A 25,337-nucleotide genomic window follows, 5' to 3' on the forward strand; every position below is an offset into this window, starting at 1 on the left:
TATACTATCTCTGTCTAAATTATTTTCAGATCAAGATTTTTGAAAAATGGGTATAAAAGTCTTTCAAATAAAATGTGTTTCTTTTTCATCCTTAAACAAATAATGGAATATCTAACCAGATCCTGTATGAACCTGTCTCATACATAACCTTCCATTTAATTGTTCTATTCAAACCTCTGTCTGTAGAATGTCTCCATAAACAAAATGGCAGTTGAGTGTTAACACTGCAGAGTAATTGAGGCCTGGAGGCAATGCAATGTGTTGTATGCCATTTTGGAACATAATGTTGCCATTATGTCATATAAAAATAAAGACGGTAAATTAACTTTGTCAATAAAATACTGTTGATCATTAAGTTTTCAATGGCACAACTGTTTTTTCTTCAGCTACTAAATTCGTCTACACAATTGTACATTTATTTTCAGTATATGGAATACATTTTCTAAGCATTTTGCCATTTCATATTAATACCTTGGCAAGTTAAAGGGGTTTTATGTTACACAAGAATAGAGAAGTAATCAGAGAGATTCAGAACGGCTGTAATTTAAATACTGCTTTATTAGCCAATAATGTATAGTTTTAAAATAACTTTGGGGCTTTTGCAAACTGTTAGTGCTCTGTAACTCAAGCTGAAACAAAAGCTTATACAGCAGTGCAAGAATCTGAATACAAACTCCGGATTATGAGTGTGAATAGACTTTCTAAGTGCAAGGCAGGATACAACAAATACAGCTTACTGGATGCTTTTCAAGTTATAGGTTAGTAAAGCTTTCTTGTAAAAAGTATTTTATAGAATGTTTAACAAGACAAGGCTTATTTGTAAAAGAAATAATTAGCAGAAGCAAAATGAATTGTATTGTTTATAAATCTAAGGCACAAATCAGCAGACATATATACTTTTATCAGTATTATGTTGCCCTAAATAGCAAAATAGAAGCTGAAGACCCAACAAAAAACTGAGAGGTTATTTATTAAAAGTAAAGCACAAAACAACACTAGGTTGACCAGGGGAAATCTCCATGGCACTGCATCCCAATATTAATCTGCTACAGGAAGAATTCTCCCCCAAAGGAGAGCGGGGATTTTTAAGGTGCCAGTAACTTGTGCCACAGCATCAATTGAAATTAATATAGTTGATTGAATTCATGTTAAAACATTAGAAAAAATATTAAAAACTTTTAATCACAATGGGATTTAAAGTCCACAATATCATTTATCTACAATTAGTTCAGCGTGTAGCAATCCTGACATGTTTCGCCGATTTGTAGGCTTCTTCGGGAGATAAATGCTACCACATCAATCAATTGTAAATAAAGAGAACCAACTTAAATTGACGGATTCAAATCCAGAATAGACTCAGCAGGGAGACCCTCACCCAGGGAAGGGGATGGTATACGAGTGGCTGCAGGAGGGGCATGCAAGACAAGTAATTACTTAATTCTCCAAATGGAGGCTTAAAGTGGAGTTCCACCCACTTTTACAACTCTTCAGCATCCCTCACTAAACTGTGCACTGCAAACGAATTGGATATTTTTAATTTTTTTTTCTCAGCACCCACTGTATATCTGCTGTGTTCATTTTCACTTCCTCCTCCCTAGCCGTGGCTCATCGCATCATTTCCTGTTTGCAATGCCTTCTGGGAAAGGGGGGCAACTTCCTCTGACACTGCCGTTGCTATGGAAACCTGACCTGAAACCTATTACACTGCTTGTGCTGCACTGAGCATGTGCGAGATCTGCAAGGATGAGATCCAGGAAGAAATATAGTCTGGCTTCAGATGCCCACACTTAAGATGGCCACGGCCTGCTGTAAGTTTATAAAATAACAAACTGCTGCTATAAATGAACAAAACAGACCTTAGTTTACAGACTAACTTTACTAGAATACATTAAGCTTGTGTATTATATGGGTATTTTTATTTAAAAAGTATAATTTTGGCCGGAACACCACTTTAAGCATAGGTATGCAAGATATTATCAGACCACATAATATCACACAGGGGTTGCATCAGAGGCTTCAGACAGGCCATCACATCACTTTATACCCCTCTCTCTTATCCACCCCCCCTCACCCCCTCGCGTATGACTTTCTTTACTTCGCTGCTATGGGCTCTAGCCCGAGATCTTTTGTAGACCTAGCAACGCCCCTGAAAGGACCTATATTACCTGCTAAAATATTTTTGTTCTATCCGGCCCTAAGATTTACACACTTGTCACACAGCACAGCCCTGTCTGTCTGGACAAAAGACCTGCATTTACTCTGCAGCAGCAAGAAACACATACAGGCTCCCACCGCTTGTGTATTTTATATCTGCCTGGACTTTAATTTTAAAGCAGAACTAAACTGTATCTGAGCACCGCAAACTGAAATGCTATTTAATTAATTTTTAATATTCAAAGCAAACTCACCCACCCATCCATGTCTCAATGTTTTATTTTGTTGAGAAATAAGTTTGAAAAACAACCCCTTAGCATTTCTAGTCATCTTGAGGAAGGGCAAATGATTCATGTAGCATTTACTTTCTGGAAGCATGCGGACAAGAGGGTGTGTGTAGCTGAGAAAACCCCTCCCCAGATGAAAGGTAAAATTGCCCATTAAGATTCCTGGGATATATGATGCCATTTTGGCCTAGGCCAGAACCCAGGAAGCAACTGAAGAAATGTAAGAAAAAACATTTTGTTTTTTTAATTCTTCATCTATGGTTTTGTAGTCATATACAGAATGCTTAACCAGTTCAAAAAACAATTGCAAGGCAAGCAAGAGACAAAAATAAATTCTGAGAAGAAGTAGGGAAGTAAGAACATCAAACTATCCATAATACCAGATGACCGTAATATATTATTCACTGAACAGTCTACTTCTTATGATAGTGTCTCCTCAGCAAGTGGCAAGCATTTACTGTAAGTATGAGGTATGACCATTTAATACTAAGGGAATAAGGGAGAGAAAATAATACCCTAACAAAAAGAAAAAAAAAGTAAGCAAAAAAGAGGGAGGAATGTGGAAAAGGGGGGAGTGAAGAGGGGGGAAAGGTAGCGGTATGGGGATGCTGTACTAAGTCTCCCATAACGAACACCTGACTTCAAAAGTGCTGGAGGTATCTACTTACTAGCAAGACAGTAAACAGCAGAGTTTGGTAATTTGTGTGTGGGTGGGGTCTACTCGCCCTGTTGCTTCGAAACTCTGCCAACCTGTGAGACTGGGGCCCCACTAACGGGCACAACTCTGTGGACATGCTCACTAATGCCCGGGACTAGGTGGAGACCATGGTCATGTGAGAATCAGCATTCGGATGGTACCCTGTGAGCCATTCACCTTGCACAATAGCACATAAGCTTGAGGATCTTCACTGTGAGACACTTTTCCCGTGACATGGTACACTTTATCTTCCTGAATGCAGTATTTTGAGGGGGACACCACAAAGCCTGTGTCCTGATCCACCAGCCAGCTAGTCTGCCACCTCTCTCCCAGTGGAAGAACAGAAATCCCGCCGTGAACTAAGTGCGGGTCAGTACACGTGCACAAGTTAAATGCTTACACTCCCGTAACTGCAAATAGGTCCATGGGGTCTCTGTGCCCTGGATTCGTTCCCAGATACTATGAGACACCAACCGCTAGGGAGAGAGTCAGAGTACGGACCTCCTCGCTAATCAGAGGACCCATCACTTATTACCGGTACCACCTTCCTGTTGGCTGCTCTAGCATTCCCATCAGTCCTGGTTACTGATAGCAACAGCATGTTATACATCTTCCCGCCAACTCCACTGTATGATTAACCCCTTCATAGTGGCTCTCTTACTTCTCCTCTTCATCCCCATGCGTGTGTTCAGGCCCTGTTCCTTTGATACACCATATACCCTAATGCACCCCTTTTTAATGACTTTAGACCAGGCTTTTAACATTTAACAAGGCTTTTCTGAACATTTGAGCGGTGCAAGCCATAGGACACAGTTCATCCTTAACTACCTAATGTTGGCTGCCCAGTTCATACCTTGCCCAAAGGTATAAAGTCCTTCCCATTGATCCATTATTAGTGGTTTCCTGATTTTAGGTGAGATCCCATGTGGGGGACCAGTGGTGGGGGACCCAGTGGTGGGGAACTCGGGGCACCAATGGGACTACACGTCTCATGCCTTCCCCTGCTCAATATATCCACCCACTCCAGGGGGCACAACCCAAGAAAAACATGGGAAAGAGTCCAGTTACTACTAACCCCTTCCCATCCTGGGCAGCCCAGACTAACTACACAGTTACATACAATACAATACCTTAACAGCAAAATACATTCAATGGCACCCCAAAAGCACCTGCTTACTTGTGGAAAAGGTAAACTCGGTCCAATTTTGTGAAACTGTTCCTCTTTAATATTAAATTTGGCTATCAGTTCCTCAATCATGAACTGATGAATGTAAATGTGAATGTAAAATCTATATGTAAAGTGTGTAAATTGATGGTGCTAAATAAGTACCTGTAATAAATTATAATAGATAATAAATTAATAAGAGGGGCAGAGGATGATCTTTACTGTATACAGTATTTGCAAGAGGAAGTGATGTAACTGCATAGCCTTCCAGAGAGGTAGACTGAACATACTTTGTAATTCCAACAAAGGTCTTAAGCTTCCATCTGCACTGAAATGCTGAAGTCTATATGTCTCGAGGTAAAGATAATATTTGTATACCCTTTCTTGAAACCTGGTGGAAACTGAGGATGCCCTAACCCTGGGGTCTTACGAGAAGGCATGATGTCAGAAAAGACAGGTCACCTGTCCTGTTTGAACAATTTAAGTGTGGAGCCTATCACTGGGAGATTATAGATGGACCAGAAAAGGTCATGAGACAACCAGAGGAGACCCCCAAGGGGTTGATTTACTAAAACTGGCAAGTGCAAAATCTGGTGCAGCTCTTCATAGAAATCAATCAGCTTCCGGGTTTTTGTCAAAGCTTAATTGAACAAACTGAAGTTAGAAGCTGGTTGGCTACCATGCACAGCTGCACCAGATTTTGTACTCTCCAGTTTTAGTACATCAACCACAATCTGTCAAGACAGAAAGCTGTCATACTATCCACAGAGTGGTCTCATGAGGTATGTCTTTTGCACAAAGGGACATTTGAGCCATAACACTAGTAATTTATTAGTTCTTATTATTTCTTTATTATATGCTGGATACTGAAACAATAGTAAACATGTGATGTAGAGATACATATTTCCAAGACTTACAAATTAGCAATTACAACATATTTTTCTGTTGTAAGAGTTTGACTGTGATTTTAAAAAAGTGTTGTCTAATTAAATACAAACATAAAATTTATCATAAGCAGTTCAGAGACAGAAATCAAAACCTCTTTAATAACAATGTGGGTTAAAATATTCATCTGCTATGGTGAATGCTCTCTACACTGAACTATGACATGTGAAGATATTTAATTAAAAGCAAACACAAGGATTTTGTTTTGCTATTCTACAATACATTTATTCAACATTTTAATTATTTCTGTAGGAGTTTTACAGCACAAAGTTATAAAATGTGATTGTGAACCAGCAAATCTCCATTACCAAAAGCATATTGCAGAACCTTTTTTTAGTACTATTGTTGCATCACTTGCACAAAAATCTCCTATCATAATTCAGAAGCCCCTACTGTTTTAGTGCTCCCTTCCTGAAACAAGAAATTAATCAGTGCTCTGTTAATGCTGGCCATAATACAAATCAGCTGTCCTAAGGCCAGTATATCCACTTAGTTTACCTTTCTTTTTCCATATGTACAGTGCTTCAGTCAGATTCAAGAGAGCTGTTAAGTTGTGGGGAGAGTCATTCTACTGCCCATTTCTCTGCCTGATGTTTCACTAATCAAGTTCAAATTTCCAAAGCATTTAAGTGACCCTATAGTCATGAGCCAAAGGCACACTTACCAATCGCTCAAAATAAAGTGCTAAGGTGTAAAGATCATGTGTCCATATAATATCACAATGAAGTGGCAGTAAAGGTGTGGTGGGGTCATTCACAGCAGACAACACAGACCAAATGGCCCAAGATAGAAGGACTTGGGTAGATCCAAGGGGAGGCCACATAAAAAGGGCTAGCTCTTTGTATAAATCAGATCAGAGGGGAGATCTGTGATTCACGCAAAAGAAACAAGGTTGCCAAGGCACTTAATCAGTAAAACATATAAAAATTTATTACCACAACACATAATTAAACTTACACTGAGGCAAGGAGAGAGCAGCTCGAAGGTAGAGGGTGATCATACATTCCACAGCAGCAAGGACCAACGGATCGATGAGCTGGGTGATGGAGAGCCGAACCCGCTAATAACCATACCACTGATGGCATCTGTACAGGCCTCCCTCAGACACTCTCTGCTACAACTGATGTCAGAGAGGAAAGTGGTAGGTATACACGTTTCAGGGCTCCACCCTTTGTCAGGGCCAACCCACCGATCGGTAAAAGACTGGCTTTAAAGCTGGTGGGGAAAGGAAGGGTTTGGTGCAGCTGTGGGGGACAAGCACTGCAATGAGAAGAAGGAGTCAGCAATAACATATTTTAAAGAAGGGGAACTAAAGGAGGAGGCAAAAGAAACAACAGCAGGAGCCAAAAATATAGGCACTATATATGAGGATCGACATAAAATGCAAAAAATAAAGCCAATAAAAGAACATCAAAAGCTGGTGTCTGGAACAAAAGTAACAATAACATTTTTTAAAATAATAACGGTCAGGAACCATAAACCAGAAAAGGCAGTTAAAAAATCACACCTTTAATGAAATAGCAAAGAATAACACAGCACAGGAACTGTGCTTACAGTCTACAATTACAGTCAAAAACTGAAGCCAGGGTTTGGATGCCAGAACAGGTAACAGGAAGCTAAAAATAAGCATAGTAAGGAGCCAAAGCAGGAACAGGTATCGGCAGAGAAGTCAGCCAGGCCAGGTCATACACAGGAATACAGACAGGAACACACTGGATATTGTTGACCATGCAAGGACGAGGAGAGAATGAGCTAAGCTGCTTAAATAGCCAAAAAGGGCTGGGCTAATGAGGTAGGTTAATGGTAACCAGGCAATTCACTGTGTAAACAACGAGTGGCTGGTAATTAACCGACAGCTAAGCAGCTCTGAGCACTGAAAGAAAAGTGCTGCCCATAAGTAGCAGAAGCCAGCCCTGACAGTACACCCTCCTCAACGACCCCTTCCCCACCCCTTTAGGGGGTCCCTAGGCTTGAGGGGAAAGCATCTATGGAAAGCCCAGAGGAGAGCAGGGGCATGTACGTCTGAGTATGAGATCAATGAGCGTTCCTCTGGACCAAAACCCCTCCAGTGAACTAGTTATTGTATGCATTCATGAAACCCATGGGACTCAATGATAGATTTTATCTCACATTTGTCATGGTTGTCAACTGGGTGAGGGCGTGGCACCGAGGTGGTATATCGGTTGCACACCAAAGGTTTTAATAAGGAAACATGGAATACGTTGGAAGGAAGATCTAATGTGTAGGTCACTGGGTTAACCTTACGGACTATGCGGAAAGGCCCAATATACAGAGATGCCAGTTTTAGTGCGGTAACAAGGAGTCAGAGGTTACGGGAAGACAGCCAGACCCTCTCTCCAATTTGGTAGGAGGGTGCAGGTAGGTGTCGGCGGTCAGCATGGAGTCTGTCCTCTCTCTGCAGCATTGCAAGGATTCTTGGACCTGCACCCAAGTGGAATTGAGTTCCCAAAGATGTTCTTTTAACACAGGGATTCCCTGCGGAACGAATGTGTCAGGCAACGGGGATAGCTGGAACCCATAGTTTACCATAAATGTAGTTGAACGGGAGGCAGCATTGATGACGCTACTGTGAGCAATTTCTGTCCAAGATAACAGGTTGTTATGGTGGTCAGAAATAAAGAAATGTAGGAAGTGCTCCAAAGGCTTGATTGGCCCCTTCTGTGGCCCCATTGGACTGCGGGTGACATGCCGAGGAGAAGGAAAGCTGAATTCCCAACTGTGCACAAAAGGTTTGCCAAAATCTGGACACAAACTGGCTACCTCTGTCCGAGATGATAACTTTAGGTAACCCATGTAACCAAAAGACCTCCTGAGTGAAAATTTATGCCAGTTCTTAGGATGTAGGCAACTTCTTTAATGGAATACAGTGAGACATTTTCAAAAAACAGTCAACCACCATAAGAATAACTGTGTTGCCCTGGGAGTTGGGCAAATCCACAATAAAATCGATAGGCAAGCGGTCCAAGGCCTCTCCCCACTGGGTATGGGTTGTAGGAAGCCTGCTGGAACGTGTCGGGGTGTTTAATTCTGAGCACATACGGGACAAGCGGCTAGAAAGGAGATTACATCAGCGTGGAGACTAGGCCACCAGAATTGTTGAGTTTATTTAGTCTGGAGCAAACCAGTGCGGAGATTCTCGGGGACAAAGCAGCGGTCATGAGGTTTTTCAGGAGGAGAATGTATCTGAGAGGCCAGAATTCTCTCACTCAAAGGTGAAGTAAGGCTAGTGTGAATAGTGGCCAAAATGCACTCAAGAGGTATCACAGGAGTAGGAACAGACTCTGTCTTGGTAGAGGAGGAAAACTGCCACGACAATGCATCTGCCCTTATATTCTTCGTACTGGGTAAGAATGAGACTATGTACTGTAATTTAAGCTTGACAGAAAAAGGGCCCAACGTGTCCTTCTGGGAGATGAGTGGAGATGAGTAGCCTCAGACAAAAATGTGAGATTTTTACGCTCAGTCAAAATGAAGACAAGCACCGAAGTACCCTAGAGGAGATGCCTCCATTCTTTAAGAGCTAAAATAATGGCTAATAATTTTCTGTCCCCAATTTCGTAATTGCATTCCGCTTGAGACAATTTTTTAGAAAAGTAGCCACAGGTATGCATACTCCAGTCTCAGACGCATGAACTTCAAGAATGAATGGTAATTTAGTATCAAGATGTGCAAGCACAGGAGCTGTAGCAAAAGCGGCCTTGCAGATTCAAAGGCTTTAGTGGAATCCGGGGACCAATTCTGTGAGTTGCAGTCCTTCCTGGTCATATCAGTCAGGGACTTTACCAGAGAAGAGAAATTACAAATACATTTCCGATAATAATTGGCAAAGCCAAGAAAACATTGCACAGGACGTAGACCTATGGGTCGAGGCTACTGTAAGACATATAGTTTCTCTGGGTCCATCGAAAACCCCATAACCCAAAAATGTAACCTGTTCACGATGGAACTAGCACTTTTCCAACTTGCAATACAGGTTGTTTTTTCTCAACCTCTGAAGCACATGGCAGACATCTGTGTGGTGGTTCTCTTGGGATTTCGAAAATATAAGAATATCATTGAGGTAAACTACCACAAATTGCTTTAGCATATCTCAGAGAACATTGTTAATAAATTCCTGGAAAACTGCAGAGACCAAGGGAATTACAAAGTATTCATAATGTCCAGTCCTAATATTAAAAGCAGTTTTCCATTTGTCGCTCCCTCTCTAATCCTCATAAGATTGTATGCATCTCTCAAATCGAGCTTAGTGAAGAATTTTACTCCCTTGAGGCAGTCAAATATTGACATAATCAATGGGATTGCATAAGCATTTTTAATACAAAAAGAGAAAGACTAGGGACTTTAAAGGTGTGATTCAACACAAAATTCATAAAATGTTAACATTTAAAAAAAAAAAATTGTATAAAAATCAAGATCATAGATCATAGACAAATTTGTTTGTTCAACAGCCATAGAGGTTGATTTACTAAAGGCAAATCCACTGTGCACTACAAGTGCACTTGGAAGTGCATTCGCTGTAGATCTCTGGGGAAGATCTGAAATGAGGGGAAGCTCTGAGGACTTCTATCATCCTATCATGTGCAAGCAAAAATGCTGTTTTTTATTTTCCTTGGATGTCCCCCTCAGATCTACAGCGACTGCACTTCCAAGTGCACTTCACTTGCAGTGCACTTGTAGTGCACAGTGGATTTGCCTTTAGTAAATAAACCCAAATGTTTGCATATTCCATGTTACAGTGGATGCATCAATCTCTACATGTTTTGCCAAATGATATTCGGCTTCTTCAGGAGTTTATGCATCAATCTGAACTGAATGACAAACTGTCTATAGAGAAAAAAATATACAGTTGTTCAAAAATCTTTTTTATATACTAACAATTTGATTAATTAAATATACATAAGATAGAAAGGATAGAAAACAAAATAGCAATCAATATACAATTTGGTATGTTATTATCTGTGTTGCACATCCAATAACACTCTGGCTGCTTTATAAATTTTTTATCTATTGTAAATACATACATTTTTTAAATTTTGATTTGAATATTATCTATGCTTGTAGTCACATTTGGAGCCCATGCAGCATATGCTGGGTAGAACACATTACTCTCTGGAACATAACTATTTAACATTTTTGGGTGAGTTCTTCCTCCCGATACAGGGCACTACCATGGGTGCAAATTTTACGCCCAGCTATGCCAAACTCACCATGGGTTGGTGAGAAGGAGTGCTGTATTTGGAGGAACAATCCCTTTGCCAGACATTTTGTATTTTTAGGAAGGTATATATCGATGACATAATCATCATTTGGGATGGTTCTCCTTCTGAGACTAAGGCCTTTGCTCAACATTCTAATCCCAATAACTTAAGTTTGTCCTTTATCCATCCATGTCTGTGGCATCCTGATATTTTTGGATCTTGAGTGGGATAACTACAATAAGAAAATCATATCTGAAACTCATTTCAAACCAACATCTGGTAACTTTTGTCTCCATTTTGATTGCTGTCACCACCCTAAGTGGAATAAAAATATTCCCAAAGGGCAAAATAATAGGCTTAGGGCAAATTGCACTTTTGATCTTGATTATATCACCCAAGGAGCTCTCCAAAAGACCACAATTTTGGAAAAGGAATATATGTGGATTTGGTAGACAAGGCCCAAGCAGACTGTCTTGTTCACCCACCTCCCAAAAATGGCTATAATAGAGTGCAGTCTCTCCAGGCAGGTTTGAAATTCATTACCAACTTGCACTGTAAATTCAGGCAAATTGAAAGGATTATATCTAGACACTAGACCAGGGGGTCTCCAAACTATGGCCCTCCAGTTGTTCAGGAACTACAATTTTCATCATGCCTAGTCATGTCTGTGAATGTCAGAGTTTGTCAAAAAAACATTTCTTGATAATAATGGAAAGGAGCATCCCATTCAAAGGTTTTTCACATGCAGGACTGATTTTGTGGTTTATTGTCTCATTTGTCCATGCCGCCTTCCTTATGTGGGCTGCACTATACGTATTGTCAGAGCCCGATTTGGAGATCATAGGAGACTGAATGAGAAATGTGATATGGACCATAGTGTCCTTCGACACTGCACACTGCATCACAGTTGGTCTACCAAGGGTCTTTGTGTCTGGGTCATTCAGTCTTCCGTATGCAGAAAGGTTCAAAAGCTCTGTTCTCGTGAAACCTGTGTGAAACCTTTTGGATTTTTGTGCTCAAAAGCTTGGCCCCTAAGGGGTTGAATAAGGAGCAGGAAATTCACATTTTTTATAGTTCATTCAGCCCTTTTCACTCTTGGGCATGTCTAAAGATTTTTTTCCTGGACTTCCATTCACTAAGTTTAGTATAATACAAAGTAGGTATTCAAAATTCATAATTTATTCATACATTGTTTACAATAGAAAATAAAAACCATCATTCCTAATATTTCATTCACATTTTTTTTTAAATGTTTTAGTTTGTCATAAAATGGGAATAAGCTATCTCTATTTGCAAATGTTTTTTGCTAATATCCACAATATATCAGAGTTCATCTGATATAATCTGCTCAATACACTATTTCATGTTCTTCACATTAATTGTTTCGGCCTTGACATCGTGCTGCTATCAGATTTGCCCATAAAATGCGCTACTAGGTTTACATTTACACATATCATGTATTTTTATTGTCAAATAATTACTTTTATTCAGGGATCAAAATTTCAAGTCCTGAGCTACTAGCCAGGCCTTAAGGGTTACTCGCCACCAGTTGCCCCACCCAACCCAAACCATTTCCCGCCCCTAAATACGCCCTGATAAATTATCTCATGAATTGACACTTAAATGTTTTATGTAGAATTATTTTAGAAAAATAAATATTAACAACAACTTTATCTGTGCCCATCAGCACAGCCTCACCAGTGCCCGACAATGCAGCATGACCAGTGCCCATCAATACAGCCTCACCTGTGCCCCTCAGGACAGTCTCACCAGTGCCCGTCAATACAGCATCACCTTTGCCCATCAATACAGCCTCACCTGTGCCTGTCAGTACAGTCTCACCTGTGCCCGTCAGTACAGTCTCACCTGTGCCCGTCAGTACAGCGTCACCTTTGCCCATCAATACAGCTTCACCTGTGCCCATCAGTACAGTCTCACCTGTACCCGTCAGTACAGTCTCACCTGTGCCCACCAATACAGCCTCACCTGTGCCCATTGGTAAAATCTCACCTGTGCCCATCAATACAGCCTCACCTGTGCCCATCAGTACAGTCTCACCTGTGCCAGTCAGTACAGTCTCACATGTGCCCTTCAATACAGCCTCACCTGTGCCCGTCAGTACAGTCTCACCTGTGCCTGTCAGTACAGCCTCATCTGTGCCTGTCAGTACAGCCTCACCTGTGCCTGTCAGTACAGCCTCACCTGTGCAGAGGAAGAGTTGAGCTGGCCGATCATCAGAAAGTGGGGATTGCGTGCTGTAACAGCTTTCATTTGAATTGCTGGGTTCCCAGCGCTGCTCATGTCACACAGTCCCGCAAAATGCGAGTAGGCGAGTGGAAAATTTGGGGGCTGCTTTTATTGTCACATCTTTTTAACCACACCAATTGCCACTCTTTCTATCTGTTTAATTAATTTATATAATTGAATACACAAATAGATACGTGTATATATACATATTTTATTATACAAATATTTTGCTATATAATTTTTACTATAACAGCATTAAATATTTTAAATTTTTGGTATGAATTTTCATGTTCTTTTGCTGGTTATTGTTGTCCAGCAGGATCTTGAGCTGGGTGATGGCAACCTATTCATTGCGGTATTCTCTTTATTCCCCAGGGCTGATGCGGTCGGCATTGTGTATATTCCACCATCATCTCCCCATCAAGTTTTTAGTTATTAATTGTTATTTTTGTTCCAATCACCAGACTTTGAAGTTCTTTCTTTGGCTTAATTTTTTTGATTTGACCTGAATCTCATATATAGTGCCTATATTCTTAGTCCCGCTGTTGTTTCTGTCACTGCCTCCTGTAGTTCCCCTTCTTTTACATATGCTAATGCCTGCTTCTTATTTTCATTGTAGCACTTGTCCTCCACAGCTGCACCAATACCCCTCCTCCCCCTATCAGGTTTTACGGATCAATGGGCTGACCGTGACAAAGGGGCAGAGCCCCAAACTGGGTACTTTCCTCCCCGGCATTGGTTGTAGCAGAGAGTGTCTGAGGGAGGCCAGTACAGATGATTTTAGTGGCATGCTTTATGGCTGGTTTGGCTCTCCCTCAGCCGGCTCATCAATCTGTCGGTCTTTGCTGCTGTGGAGTGGATGATTATCCTCTACCTTGGCCCTGCTCTCCCCTTGCCTCAGTGAACATTTGGATATGTGTTGTGGTAATAAGTTTTGATATGATTTAGTTATCCAGTGCCATGGCAACCTTGTTTCTTTTGAACCTATAGTCATGCTATGGACATGCAAGTATTTACTTGCTATTAAAAAGCAATAAATATGTTTTAGATAAGCCCCCACTGACCCCTGTAAAACTGTGGAGCAATTCATACTCAGAGTTCATAACAGAGGCAATGTAGTCATGTTCTAGTTGCTTTCTCATTCATCCTGAAAATGCAGTTAATCAATAAGACATGAAAATAATACTTTAACTTACTAGTACACCATTTACAGAAGAGCAGCACAAAATACAGAAATGGTTACCAAAATTTTAATTATTACTCTGTTCCTAAAAAAGGTTTAAAACACTAACAGTAAGCCCAGTTCTGTATACAGAAACACACACAACACTGCCACTGTGTTCTCATGACCACTGCTGCCTCATGTAACATTGTATCCACATGGTAGTTTAAAGTACAATGTTCAGCATAAAATATACATAGCGACTGTAGCTTTCTCATGTATTTTCAAAGTCTAGTCCAAAGGCCAATAGACTTCATGAAGTGTAGGGTCGTTACTTTCCAAACCTCTTTTGAACTGTGTGTCCCGTATCTCCTCCAGTGGGCACCAAGCCTTGTTCTGGAATCTACTACCTGATATTGTTCAATGTTAAGTTCGAACTGTCAAGTTAAGAAGGAATACTGTGTGGATGAAGGCTGGTTTCCCACTGTGGCAGCAAATTTACTTTTGTTTATATTTATTATGATTTGGTAATTAGAGCATGTTTTAGGAATACATTCCTAAAGATTCCCATCTGTAATCCAAAGTTAGGTCAGAGTCTATAAAGAGGTTTTTAAGCAACAAGATAACTTCATAGTTTTATGAAAATGGAACATATTTATAGTAAGTATTGTAAGGGAAGGGTTGCTTTCAAAAGTTTGTTGGCCTATGTATTGTAATTAAATGCGATGACAAGACCAATGGAGGTAGCAACTTTTGGCACCCTGGTTTCATGTTTGAAATGTAACACAATACAGTGATATTCTGCATTCTCAAATCACTTGGATCCCATTTATAGAACTCGAGGGGGGAAAAGAAACTACTAGCATTGAGGCTTCCCTCACATTCCAAGTGTAAAATACTTATTTTTGCCTAGCTATCATTTAAAAACACTTTTACTTACCTTGTCCCTCACTCCCGAGGACTTTAGTTTAAAATCCTCCCTTACAATGTTGGTCTTGCATTGTACTGTACTTGATGATGTCAGATTATGACCACTGGACAGAATGCCAAAGAGAAGCAGTTTTGGGGAACCAGTCACAAGAAGAGGTATAAGTCTGGGATAGCATGATATAGGGTAAGTAAAGTACTTTTTAATTATACCCTGTATTATTTTACACTTGTCATTCTGTTGCTTTGATAAAAAAATAAATATATATGTAGAAACCCTGCCCTAAACAGGAGAGTCCCTGGTCAAAATGTGGTGGGCAGCTAGGCTGTAGTTAGCCTGAGCTCTAATTGTTATTGTTTCTATGTTTGTGGAGTTTACCTAATTTTAGGATATAGTTTGCTTCTGTCTGTTACAAGACTACTGTGCTATGTAATGCAAAAAACACATTTCTTCACAGAGACGATCTGAGGTTTTATCACCTTCACTTGTGAACAGAGGATTAAAATCAGGCTCCAGAAGATTTGCCACATAAGCTGATGGAGGAAAATTCTGGCATCTATGTGACTGAGAAGTTTATTTTAAGCTACAATAAAGCACTGGAGTCTGTGCAACTATTGGGGAGACTTCCTGCTAGCAGTACTGCAGCTCAACCCACCACCAAACGTGCTGCATGTAGATTAGATGACCAGCGGTATGATTGAGGAAACTATGTCTACAGCCTCAGCTGTTATTACCTAGGCTGATAGTAACTGGCCTGCATCTGCTACTCGCAGGTTTGATCCTCCAGGGGGCCAAGGTTGAGGCCTACAATGCTGATTATCAGAATCAGAACCGGAAAGTCGTCTGGCCCCTGAGAAAACACAGGAAGGGACCAGTGAACAAACCGCGGGTTGATATTGCTGCAGCTAGAGTAGAGGATTCTGCTCCCAAGTTTGTATCCCTTTGTCCCATCAGAGATCCTCAGGTCTACTTTACAGACCAGGTTCCTGGAAAGGATTTGGTCTGACAGGAAGGAAGAAAAGGAAGAAATGTGGATGGACAGGTGTAGGCCTCTGAGTGTGGTTAGTCACTGTATGTTTCTGTCCCAGCTGTTTCTAAACTGCCGAAACCACTGCTAAAGTTGACCTGGAGGAAGTGTCCCCTGATCCTCAGAGCGACTTATCTCCCAGACTGTGCTTAGCCCTAGAAAAAAGGCAGTTGAACTGTTCGTTAAGAAGTCTCCAGACTTTTTTTGCTGCTAGGCTGAGTTACCCACGTTAGCCCACCTGCAAAAGGCTTGTGAGCAAGAGACCGCTATGTGCCAGAAAATTGATGCAGGTGATTTATTTAAAGTGAGCTGATTGGTATGACACTGCTATCTATTTAGGAGTTCCAAAGCCTTACTGGGTCCTTAAGGACTTGTCGTCGGTCAATGGGGACAAATACCATAGCTACTGGTGAGCTGTAGAAAAGACTGCTTACTTTGTTAAGAAGAGGAATGTTCTGCTGGAGAATGGGAATTGCTATTTCTTTTAGCTGTGTTTTCTGGTGTTCTTGAGTTTGTGTACTGCTGGCTTTGTTCCTGGTTGCCAATAGTAATAGCGTGTTTCCAGATGAGAGGACTCCTGTTTGCAACAGTTATGGTGTTTGTCATTATAATTTAGGATCAGGTTATCCCACACATTTCTATGGACTGAAGCCCGTTTTTGCTCTATGTGTGTGTTTAGTTAGTAGTTAGATCTACAATTCCTGCAAAAAGCACTTTGTGTTACAGGTGATACACTTTAATGACAGTAGGTGGTGACTACCTTCCAGTCAGGGGTGGACTTTTAAGATATGTATCTCTAGCAAACACCTTTGCCTTGCAGTGTTATTCTTACGAGAATGGGGTTTCGGAGATAGTTTGCTGTCCCATTGTTCTCTTATTAGTAGAGTATCTGACAACATGTCTGCGTGTAGAGGATAATTACACTGTAATGCATTTATATTGTCTACTGCGATTTGCTTTGATGATTTTCCGTTGGACAGCAATAGGATGCTAATAGTAGTGTGATGTAATGTGTTGCTCTTATCCACCAAAGAGTACCTGTCACTACTTGTAGGCTGTTTAGACCTAATGATACGTCCCCTTGTGAGTTGCAGCAAATACTTGTCCCCACTTTTTTGAACCTAGTGTGACATTTCACATTTAATTCTGTTACTGTTTTGCATTTTTCTCAGGTAACCATAGAAGTGTTCTTTTACAAAACATGATATCCAGCTCTCGGAAATGAGAGTATTTTTCTTTTAGTTCGGACTTCAGGGACGAGGTTAATTTGAATGTGAGGAGAATGTAGGGAGTGCCTAGTTGATTGGACATTTCGACAACAAAATCCATGGATTTTTTCCGACGGATGTTGGCTCAAACTTGTTTTGCATACACACGGTCGCACAAAGTTGTCGGAATTTCCGATCGCCAAGAACACGCTCACGTACACCACGTATGACGAGACTAGAAAAGGGCAGGTCCGAACCAAGCGCGGCACCCTTTGGGCTCCTTTTGCTAATCTCATGTTAGTAAAAGTTTGGTGAGAGACGATTCACGCTTTTTCAGACTCGTGGTTTTCAGATCTTTTTCTGCTGTTTAGTTTGTGCTTGTGGGTTTGTATCTGCTCTTCAGTGCGTGCAGCGAGTTACGCATGACTCTGTCATTGTGTTCTTGTTCGTTCGTTACTGTTTTTCAGTTCGCTCTTCACAGGCCTTGCTGTTCTTCAGTGTGTTCTGTTACTTCGTTCTGAGCAGCCGACCGTTTTCTAGCCATGTTGCATATACGTACTCCTCGTAGAGTTTGTGCTGTGCGGGGGCTTGGTGTTGGGGTCCTTACCTTGACACAAGCCCAGTCCATGAACAGGATGGGGAGGAGTTCATGGACCAAGAATTGGTTGCTCCAGCGTGACCAGTTCTGTCACATGCCTTTGCTCCGTGAGATCCGTGGGAATAATCCTGATGATTTCAGGAACTTTCTCCGGATGACGGACCCCGTATTTTACCGTTTGTTGGCTTTGCTGACCCCTTATATTAGCAGGCACGATACCTGCATGAGGCAAGCCATCACTCCGGAGCAGAGGCTAGTCGCCACCCTGCGGTACTTGGTGACTGGGAGAAGCCTGCAGGACCTCAAGTTCTCGACAGGCATCTCTCCCCAGGCTCTGGGGATCATTATCCCGAAGACCTGTTCTGCCATCATTCAGGTCCTGCAGAAGGAGTATATTAAGGTAAGATTTATCCTTTAACATCACATTTTATTGTATATAATGTTTGTTAATATATTGTATTTCTTTCCTCATTCCCTAATGACCATGATTGTAATATGCTGTGAATGTCCCCTTTGTCCTCATGTATGCTGGATTTTTATCTAATTATTTTTGTCCTTCATACATATTTGCCTTCACTTACCTCCCCAGCATGCTCTCCTGGCCCTATATTCACCTCATGTAGTCACTTAACAATGTATTTTATCAGCTCCATAGTAGTGTTTTACCCTAAATACCCCCAAAAATGTTTTAAAATGTGATTGTGCTTAAACTTCATGCAGAGTGCCAGAGGCTTTTTTTTGGGGTTCCCCAAATCATTTGGAACCCTCCCTCCCCGCAACTGCTAAGTCAGCTGATACCAATTCTCTATCTATCCTCAATTATCTACCTGCTGACTTTGCTAAACCCATGCACACTATACCCACCTCTTTTGTGGTCAGATTTATGGATGAATTCCCCAAAGCATGTAGTGCAAGGGCCTGCCTGTATACTTTCAAATGGTACTATTTCAAGTTTTTGTATCCTATTATTATCTTGATAGGTAAAAGCAGAATTTGCAAATGTGCTCAAATGTGTACAGTGTGTATTTATCTCTTTGTATTATGACACTTCTTACCTGTCCAGTAGGCTGTCAATAGTGTAACTAAGGAGGGGCTGGCCAAAGTAACACACATTATTTAGGCATTCATCTCTCAATGAAGTGGAGAGGGTTACCTGTCCAAGAGCTCCCCCCTATAATGTTATAAATGGCCCATGGGGGGGGGGAGGGGGAATCTGATAGTTGTACCTTATACTCCCTCAAATAAATGTTATCTTGATGGCCAAGAATGTTTGTGTCTAATCTGCTTTCCCTGTTTATGTGCAAAATGACTGTTTTTTTTTCTTGTTTGACTCCACAGTTTCCTTCCAACCCACAGGAATGGCAGACTGTGGCCTCCCACTTTACCCAGCGGTGGGACTTTCCTAACTGCGGAGGGGCAATTGATGGGAAACACGTCCACATCGTCCCACCACCAAACTCGGGGTCATACTATTTCAACTATAAGGGGTTCAATAGTATTGTGATGTTGGCGGTGGTGTCGGCTACTTACGAGTTTCTGTATGTGGACGTGGGGAAGAATGGCCGGATGTCCGATGGTGGAGTCATCGCCCAGACGGAGTTCTACAGGTGTCTCCAGAATGGCAGCTTGAACTTGCCACCTCCAGAAGACAATGTGGAAGGACTCCCATTCGTCTTCGTTGCGGATGAAGCGTTTGCGCTGGGGGACCATCTTATGCGGCCATTCCCGATGAGGACCCTCACCCCAGACCAGAGGGTTTTTAATTACTGGCTGGCCAGAGCCAGAAGAATGGTGGAGAACATGTTTGGAATCATGGCCAGCCGGTTCCGCCTATTTCTTACACCCATACACATGGCGGAGTATAAACTGAATCATATTATCCTGGCGTGCTGTGTTCTACACAACTTTTTTTGGCAACATTCTGCCAACTATGCTGGCTCAATTGGGCCTGAGGCCGGAATTCCAAATGAACCAACCCTGACGGCGCTTGAAAGTGGCCGTCCTGGCTTGCCCCCCCTGAGTGCCCATGAGGTCCGTCTAAGATACCTTGAATACTTTGCGGGTAGGGGGGCCATCAATATGCCAGACAATGTCTGAAACCTTTTTCAAATAAACAAAACATTTTAACTACTAAAATCTTTGGTGACATTTACTGCTTGTGTTTCTTTTAGCTGACCCTGACAGAAATGTGTTGAGTCCTGAAAATGGCGTGATTGTGTAACATTACAAAGCATTGTTGGGTGTTATTTACTAAAGGCAAAGACACTTTGCACTACAAGTGCAGTTAAAACTGCACTTGTAGTGCAAAGTGGCTTTTCCCTTAGGAAATAACCCCCATTGTCACAGAAAATACCAATTAGAGCACAACCAAAGTTTTGGAGCGTTGAAACAATAATCCACACATTCTTGATTATCAATCTTTTTAATACCAGCACAATCACATGTGCATTTGTAAAAGGTTTTTAAAACAAACCAACATGTTTGTTGTATAACCATTTTTGGGGTCACATTAGAAAAAGTAGAAATGTCCATTTAAGATAAAACAGGCATGTTTAAAACCAACAAGACAGACACAAATCTTGAACTTACAAAGTTCACATTTGGTAGAACTTGAAGGCAATATCAGACATGAGTATTTACAAACTGTGTTTGATATTGCGTTCAGATGGGGTGAAGTCACCCCAGGAAAAGCCAAATTTTGAAGATGCACACAAATTGCCGAATGTCAACATGTGCTAGTTACCATCACGGGGGATCAAGGGACGTGTTTTGTGGGGGCAACCCCTTGCTCACAGCTACTTTATTATTGAGGAAGGGGTTGCACCCCCAAAACGCCTACATTGATCTCCGGTGATGGCAGATAGCACATGTTGACACACTGTGTGCATCTTCAAAATTTGGCTTTTCAAAAATATGTAAAAAAATGTTAGAAATTTTTAGATCACAAAAAGCACAAAAAAAGGGATTTTTGAGGGGTTTTAAACTCTCCTTAAAACATCAAAGATGTTCTTAATTTTTTTTTTAACATCATTGATGTTTTTCTGGATGTTTTCCAAGTCCCTATTATACCCCATGATCTCCCCGATCAGGATCTGTGCACTTTCAGAGGTGAAATGTATTGCATCCACAACATCACGATCACCTAAAAAGATAGAAACAAAAACACACCATGTATTATAAATATGCCGGCATCCATCACTTACCTGAGCCTGTGGTCGCAGACACTCACCTGTTGTGGTGACTAGTTCCACCACGTCTCCTTCCTCCTCCTCCTCCTGTTGTCTTTGTGGGATTTCCCCTTCTTCCAGAGGTGGGGGGTCTGTGGTCTACTCAGATGAGGGGTGTCCTCTGAGTTTTTTATCCCCTATGTTAAAAAAAATAGGTATACTTAGCACACAGATATTTCATGGCAGAAATAGAAATATGAAACATTGCTTGGAAGTTGGGTACAATTGTCTCTTTTGACAGAGTTCCAAGATGAAGAAATATTTTTGTCCTTTGTCAAGCTTGAATACTTACCTGTTTTGTACAAGCTTCACAGATGGAGACACCCCTATAGTATACACTGGAGCACCTGTGTGGGCCCCCTAATAAAAAGGGTGTTCTTGTGTCCCACACTAGTGCTCCAGTGTCCAGATGTGAAAACTGCTGCTGAGTGTCCTCTCCTTACACAACCAAATTATTTTCAGACAAGTAAGCCATAAAAAATGTATTCAAATGCATATGGCCAAAACAATGGTGTTTTCTAGGCCAAACTAACAATGTTTCATACGAACGAATAATGTGCCCATGAACATGAAGGTTGCCATTTTAAACTGGACAACAGTAAAGAAAAGCACATGGAGCAGCACGAACGTACTAAACATAAAGAATAGGAACACAGGACAACTACTTACTTTTTTGCAGCACTCTCCTGATCCTTCTGTACTGCTCGTGCTCCCTTAATTTGAGGTCCGACCACCGCTTCCTGAGCTGATCCTTGGATCGCCGTACCCCGATGCAGACTCTTGACCACTTTCGCCATGATCTTGGCCTTTCTGACATTGGGGTTGGGGTAAGGTCCATACTTTACGCCATATTAGGCCTTCTTCAGGATGTCCACCATCTCCAACATCTCCCCAAAGGACATATTTGATGCCTTAAATGGTCTCCTTCTGGATTGGGACGTTTCAGGCTCCGGGCTTTCCTCCTCCTCCTCGTTGGTGTAATTATCAGACACCTGATGTGTCTCCACTCTTTCTTCCACCCCAGCTGAGGCTTCCGATGTCCAATTTGGGACTTCCAGCCAGGAAGAAGTGGAGGAGCCCAGCTGGAGCCAGGTATAGAATTCTTCTACAGATTTCTGGTCAATAAATAAATTATGTTTACTAGATTGTTATTATTGATCACTAATTGCTGATTTAATAAAGTGTCTGACATATCAATAGACAGTAGTGGGCAAAAATAATTGGGACAAGAATGAAAAATGCTGGGCTCAGAATGATCATCAGTTATATTTCTTAACATTCAATTTGCAACAGTCATGAGGTGAAAATTGTGTGTGATTGATGACTAAAAAACTAAAACTATGTCCCTTTTTCATACACAGGAAGACCTCAGCCAGGACAAGGCTGTGGAATGTGCCACCCAGGAGGAGGCTGTGGAATGTGGCAACCAGGAGGAGGCGGGGGTTAGTGGCAGCAAGGAGGAGGCGGGGCTAAGTGGCAGCCAGGAGAAGCATGGGCCCAGTAGGAGCCTGACAGAATTGCAGGTTCCTCCCCTCTGCCTTCCAACCAAAAGACCCAGGAAGAGGAGTCACGTGCAGGATTCAGCACTCAGGCTGATTCAGGAGACTTCTGCGTCCCTCAGAGCCACTCCCACTCCTAAAGAGGCCTTTGCCTGCATGGCTACCACCAAACTGCAAGGCATGCAGGAGGGCCAACACCTCCTGTGTAAGGACCTTCTTTATAAAGTCTTACCTATGGGGGTGAGGGGCGAAATCACACCCAATACCCACCTGAGTGATTTGGACCATCCTCCTCCTCCCCCTGCCACAACTCCACCACCACAGCCACAGCGTGGAAGGAAGCGTGGAAGGAAGACCAGAGAGTGATGACCTGGGATTAGTCTGGTCTGGCCAAAGATGCAGTCTCTTGTATGACCACAGCCTGGGGACATAGATGTCATCTGCTGCTTTCATTATCTCTGGGACTTCTGGACCAGACTGCACTCCCTTATATATATGGACGCCTCAGGCCACCAATTTTGCAGTAAAATAATTGATGTGTGCCCTGGGGGCCAAAGGCTTTACCAATGTCTGCTGTTTCTCCAGCGTTGCCTCCCTCTTTGTTTGGTTGTGAGCCCTTAATAAAGGTTTTTTGGTTTCAATTATACTCGCCTATGTGTGTTTTCCTTCAAAAAGGACAGTTTTTTTGTGAGTAGGCAGGTACATTTCAAAAATCCAATGGCAAATTAACAAGGGACACCAACACCAAACAATTTCCTTGAGATTAAATAATACAAGGTAATAATGGTGTTGTGGTAACTTGACACACAAAACACACCCAAAAATATTCAGGATGTTAAATAAATTAAAAAAAAAATAACAACCAGATCAGACTTAAAAAAAATACAAACACATCAGGCTTGAAAAAAATAAAAAGCACAAAAAAAAATGATATAGATTTTTGGTCAGATGTGACAAATCATAATATATTGAGGGAATCACGATAAATAATAAAGAAATAAGTTTGTGAGAACTCTGTGTGAATATCAGCAGCAAAACTATTTCATTCTTCCTGCATTATAAAGAAGAAGAGAGTGCGCTGTATTAAACAATTTTAAACATTGCAGCCTGACGAAAGTGCTCTATCCATTCCGAACGCTAATTTTACCAGACCGAGCTGTTCCGTCTCGGAATTTCTTCTGAGCATGCGTGGCACTTTGTGCGTGGGAATTGTCCACACACAGTCGGAATTGACGCGATCGGATTTTGTTGTCGGAAAATTTTATAGCCTGCTCTCAAACTTTGTGTGTCGGACATGCCGATGGAAAAAGTCCGATGGAGCCCACACACGGTCGGAATTTCCGACAACATGCTCCGATCGCACATTTTCCGTCGGAAAATCCGACCGTGTATACGGGGCATTAGAGTCCAGCCGGCTGTATTCAGCCTGAGCTCTGCTTGTAGTTTATGTGCTTGTTGGGTTACCCCTAACTTTGGAATATTTTTTGCTTCTACCTGTTGCTGTGGAGCATTCTCCAGTAAATGGAGCAAGGAAAAATAAGGTCATGCATTGTGAATTTTTATTTTCTGTCTGGCCAGTCACTAAAATGGTTTATTATCAGTGATGCATGCTGGTGAAGGGGATACATATTTTAGGTAACCTTTCAGAAGGATCTTAGCTCCCAGACTTTTGCCTGGAAAGAATGCCAGTGTATGAGGAATCTAGTCTTTGTCTTACAGGTCTGCTGTCTAGGGAGGATGCCTTTAAAAGAAGGGCCTGAACTTGGGCCTAATCAAACTGAAGTTGGCTTGTGCCATGGGACCTAAAGCATTTTCACCGTCCTGCTGTTTGTATGGAGAATTTTGGAGGAGAATCCTGTGCTGAAGAATGTCCTTGATAGCTGGATAGAAGCTGCCACCAGTGGACATTGCAAGAATTTCTCACTGCTTATCCATTAAGATACCTGTTATTGGGCCTGGGTTCTGTTTGGCTGCATTTAGAGAGCCAACTACCTACCAACTACCTACCTAAGCACTTACTTACCAACATGCATTAGGTCTTTGTCCACCATTATTAAAATAAAAGTTATTGTACTGCAATGTTCATACACAGTAGTTCTCACAATCTCATAGAATACAACACAGGGTTTTCAGCCTCCTGGCTATAGAGTTGCCCAGCTGGTGATATACAGTACAGGCTTCCTGCCTGTTCAAACACCTTCTCTTACTGTAGACATCAATGACCCACTCACTCCTCTTCAGACAGCTATTCTGGTTAAAACAATTATTTTCTCTCAGACCTTGACATATACTCTGTGTGTCTGGCCACACATTCTCACTGCCTTCTGTAGCACATGACTCCCCTAGGAGAGGGAGGGGAAGGGCCCGGTTCGGCTACACGCATTCTCTTTTCTGAGTCAACACTCACCTGGCAATCAATCTCACACCCATCTCAGGCACTTTTTCACTGTTTTGTTGTGAACAAGCAAGCTATTGCTTGCAAAACATGTCAACTGCTTGTCCTGTGTTTGTCTGATACACTTGTGACAATAAAGGTACATCAAGCAAGCTTTTTGGAAATTCGGAGTGCAACCATTTCTTTATTTTACTCTTTCACTGTTGAACCAGTGATTAATTGCTTCTTTAAAGTGACATAGCCCTAGCCTGTCACAATATACCCTATTAGATTGTAAGCTCTGATGAGCAGGGCTCTCCTAACCCCTTTGTATTTTATTGTATTGTAACTGTACTGTCTCCTTTTATATTGTGCGGCCCAAACTGTAGGGCAATATACATTTTAAATCCTGTAATATATATATATATATATATATATATATATATATACACACACACACACACACACACAGTATCTCACAAAAGTGAGTACACCCATTATATTTTTGTAAATATTTTATTATATCTTTTCATGTGACAACACCGAAGAAATTAAACTTTGCTTCAATGTATAGTAGTGAGTGTACAGCTTGTATAACAG

This window comes from Aquarana catesbeiana, linkage group LG01, assembly GCF_042186555.1.
Source record: "Aquarana catesbeiana isolate 2022-GZ linkage group LG01, ASM4218655v1, whole genome shotgun sequence".
Lineage (NCBI taxonomy): Eukaryota > Metazoa > Chordata > Amphibia > Anura > Ranidae > Aquarana > Aquarana catesbeiana.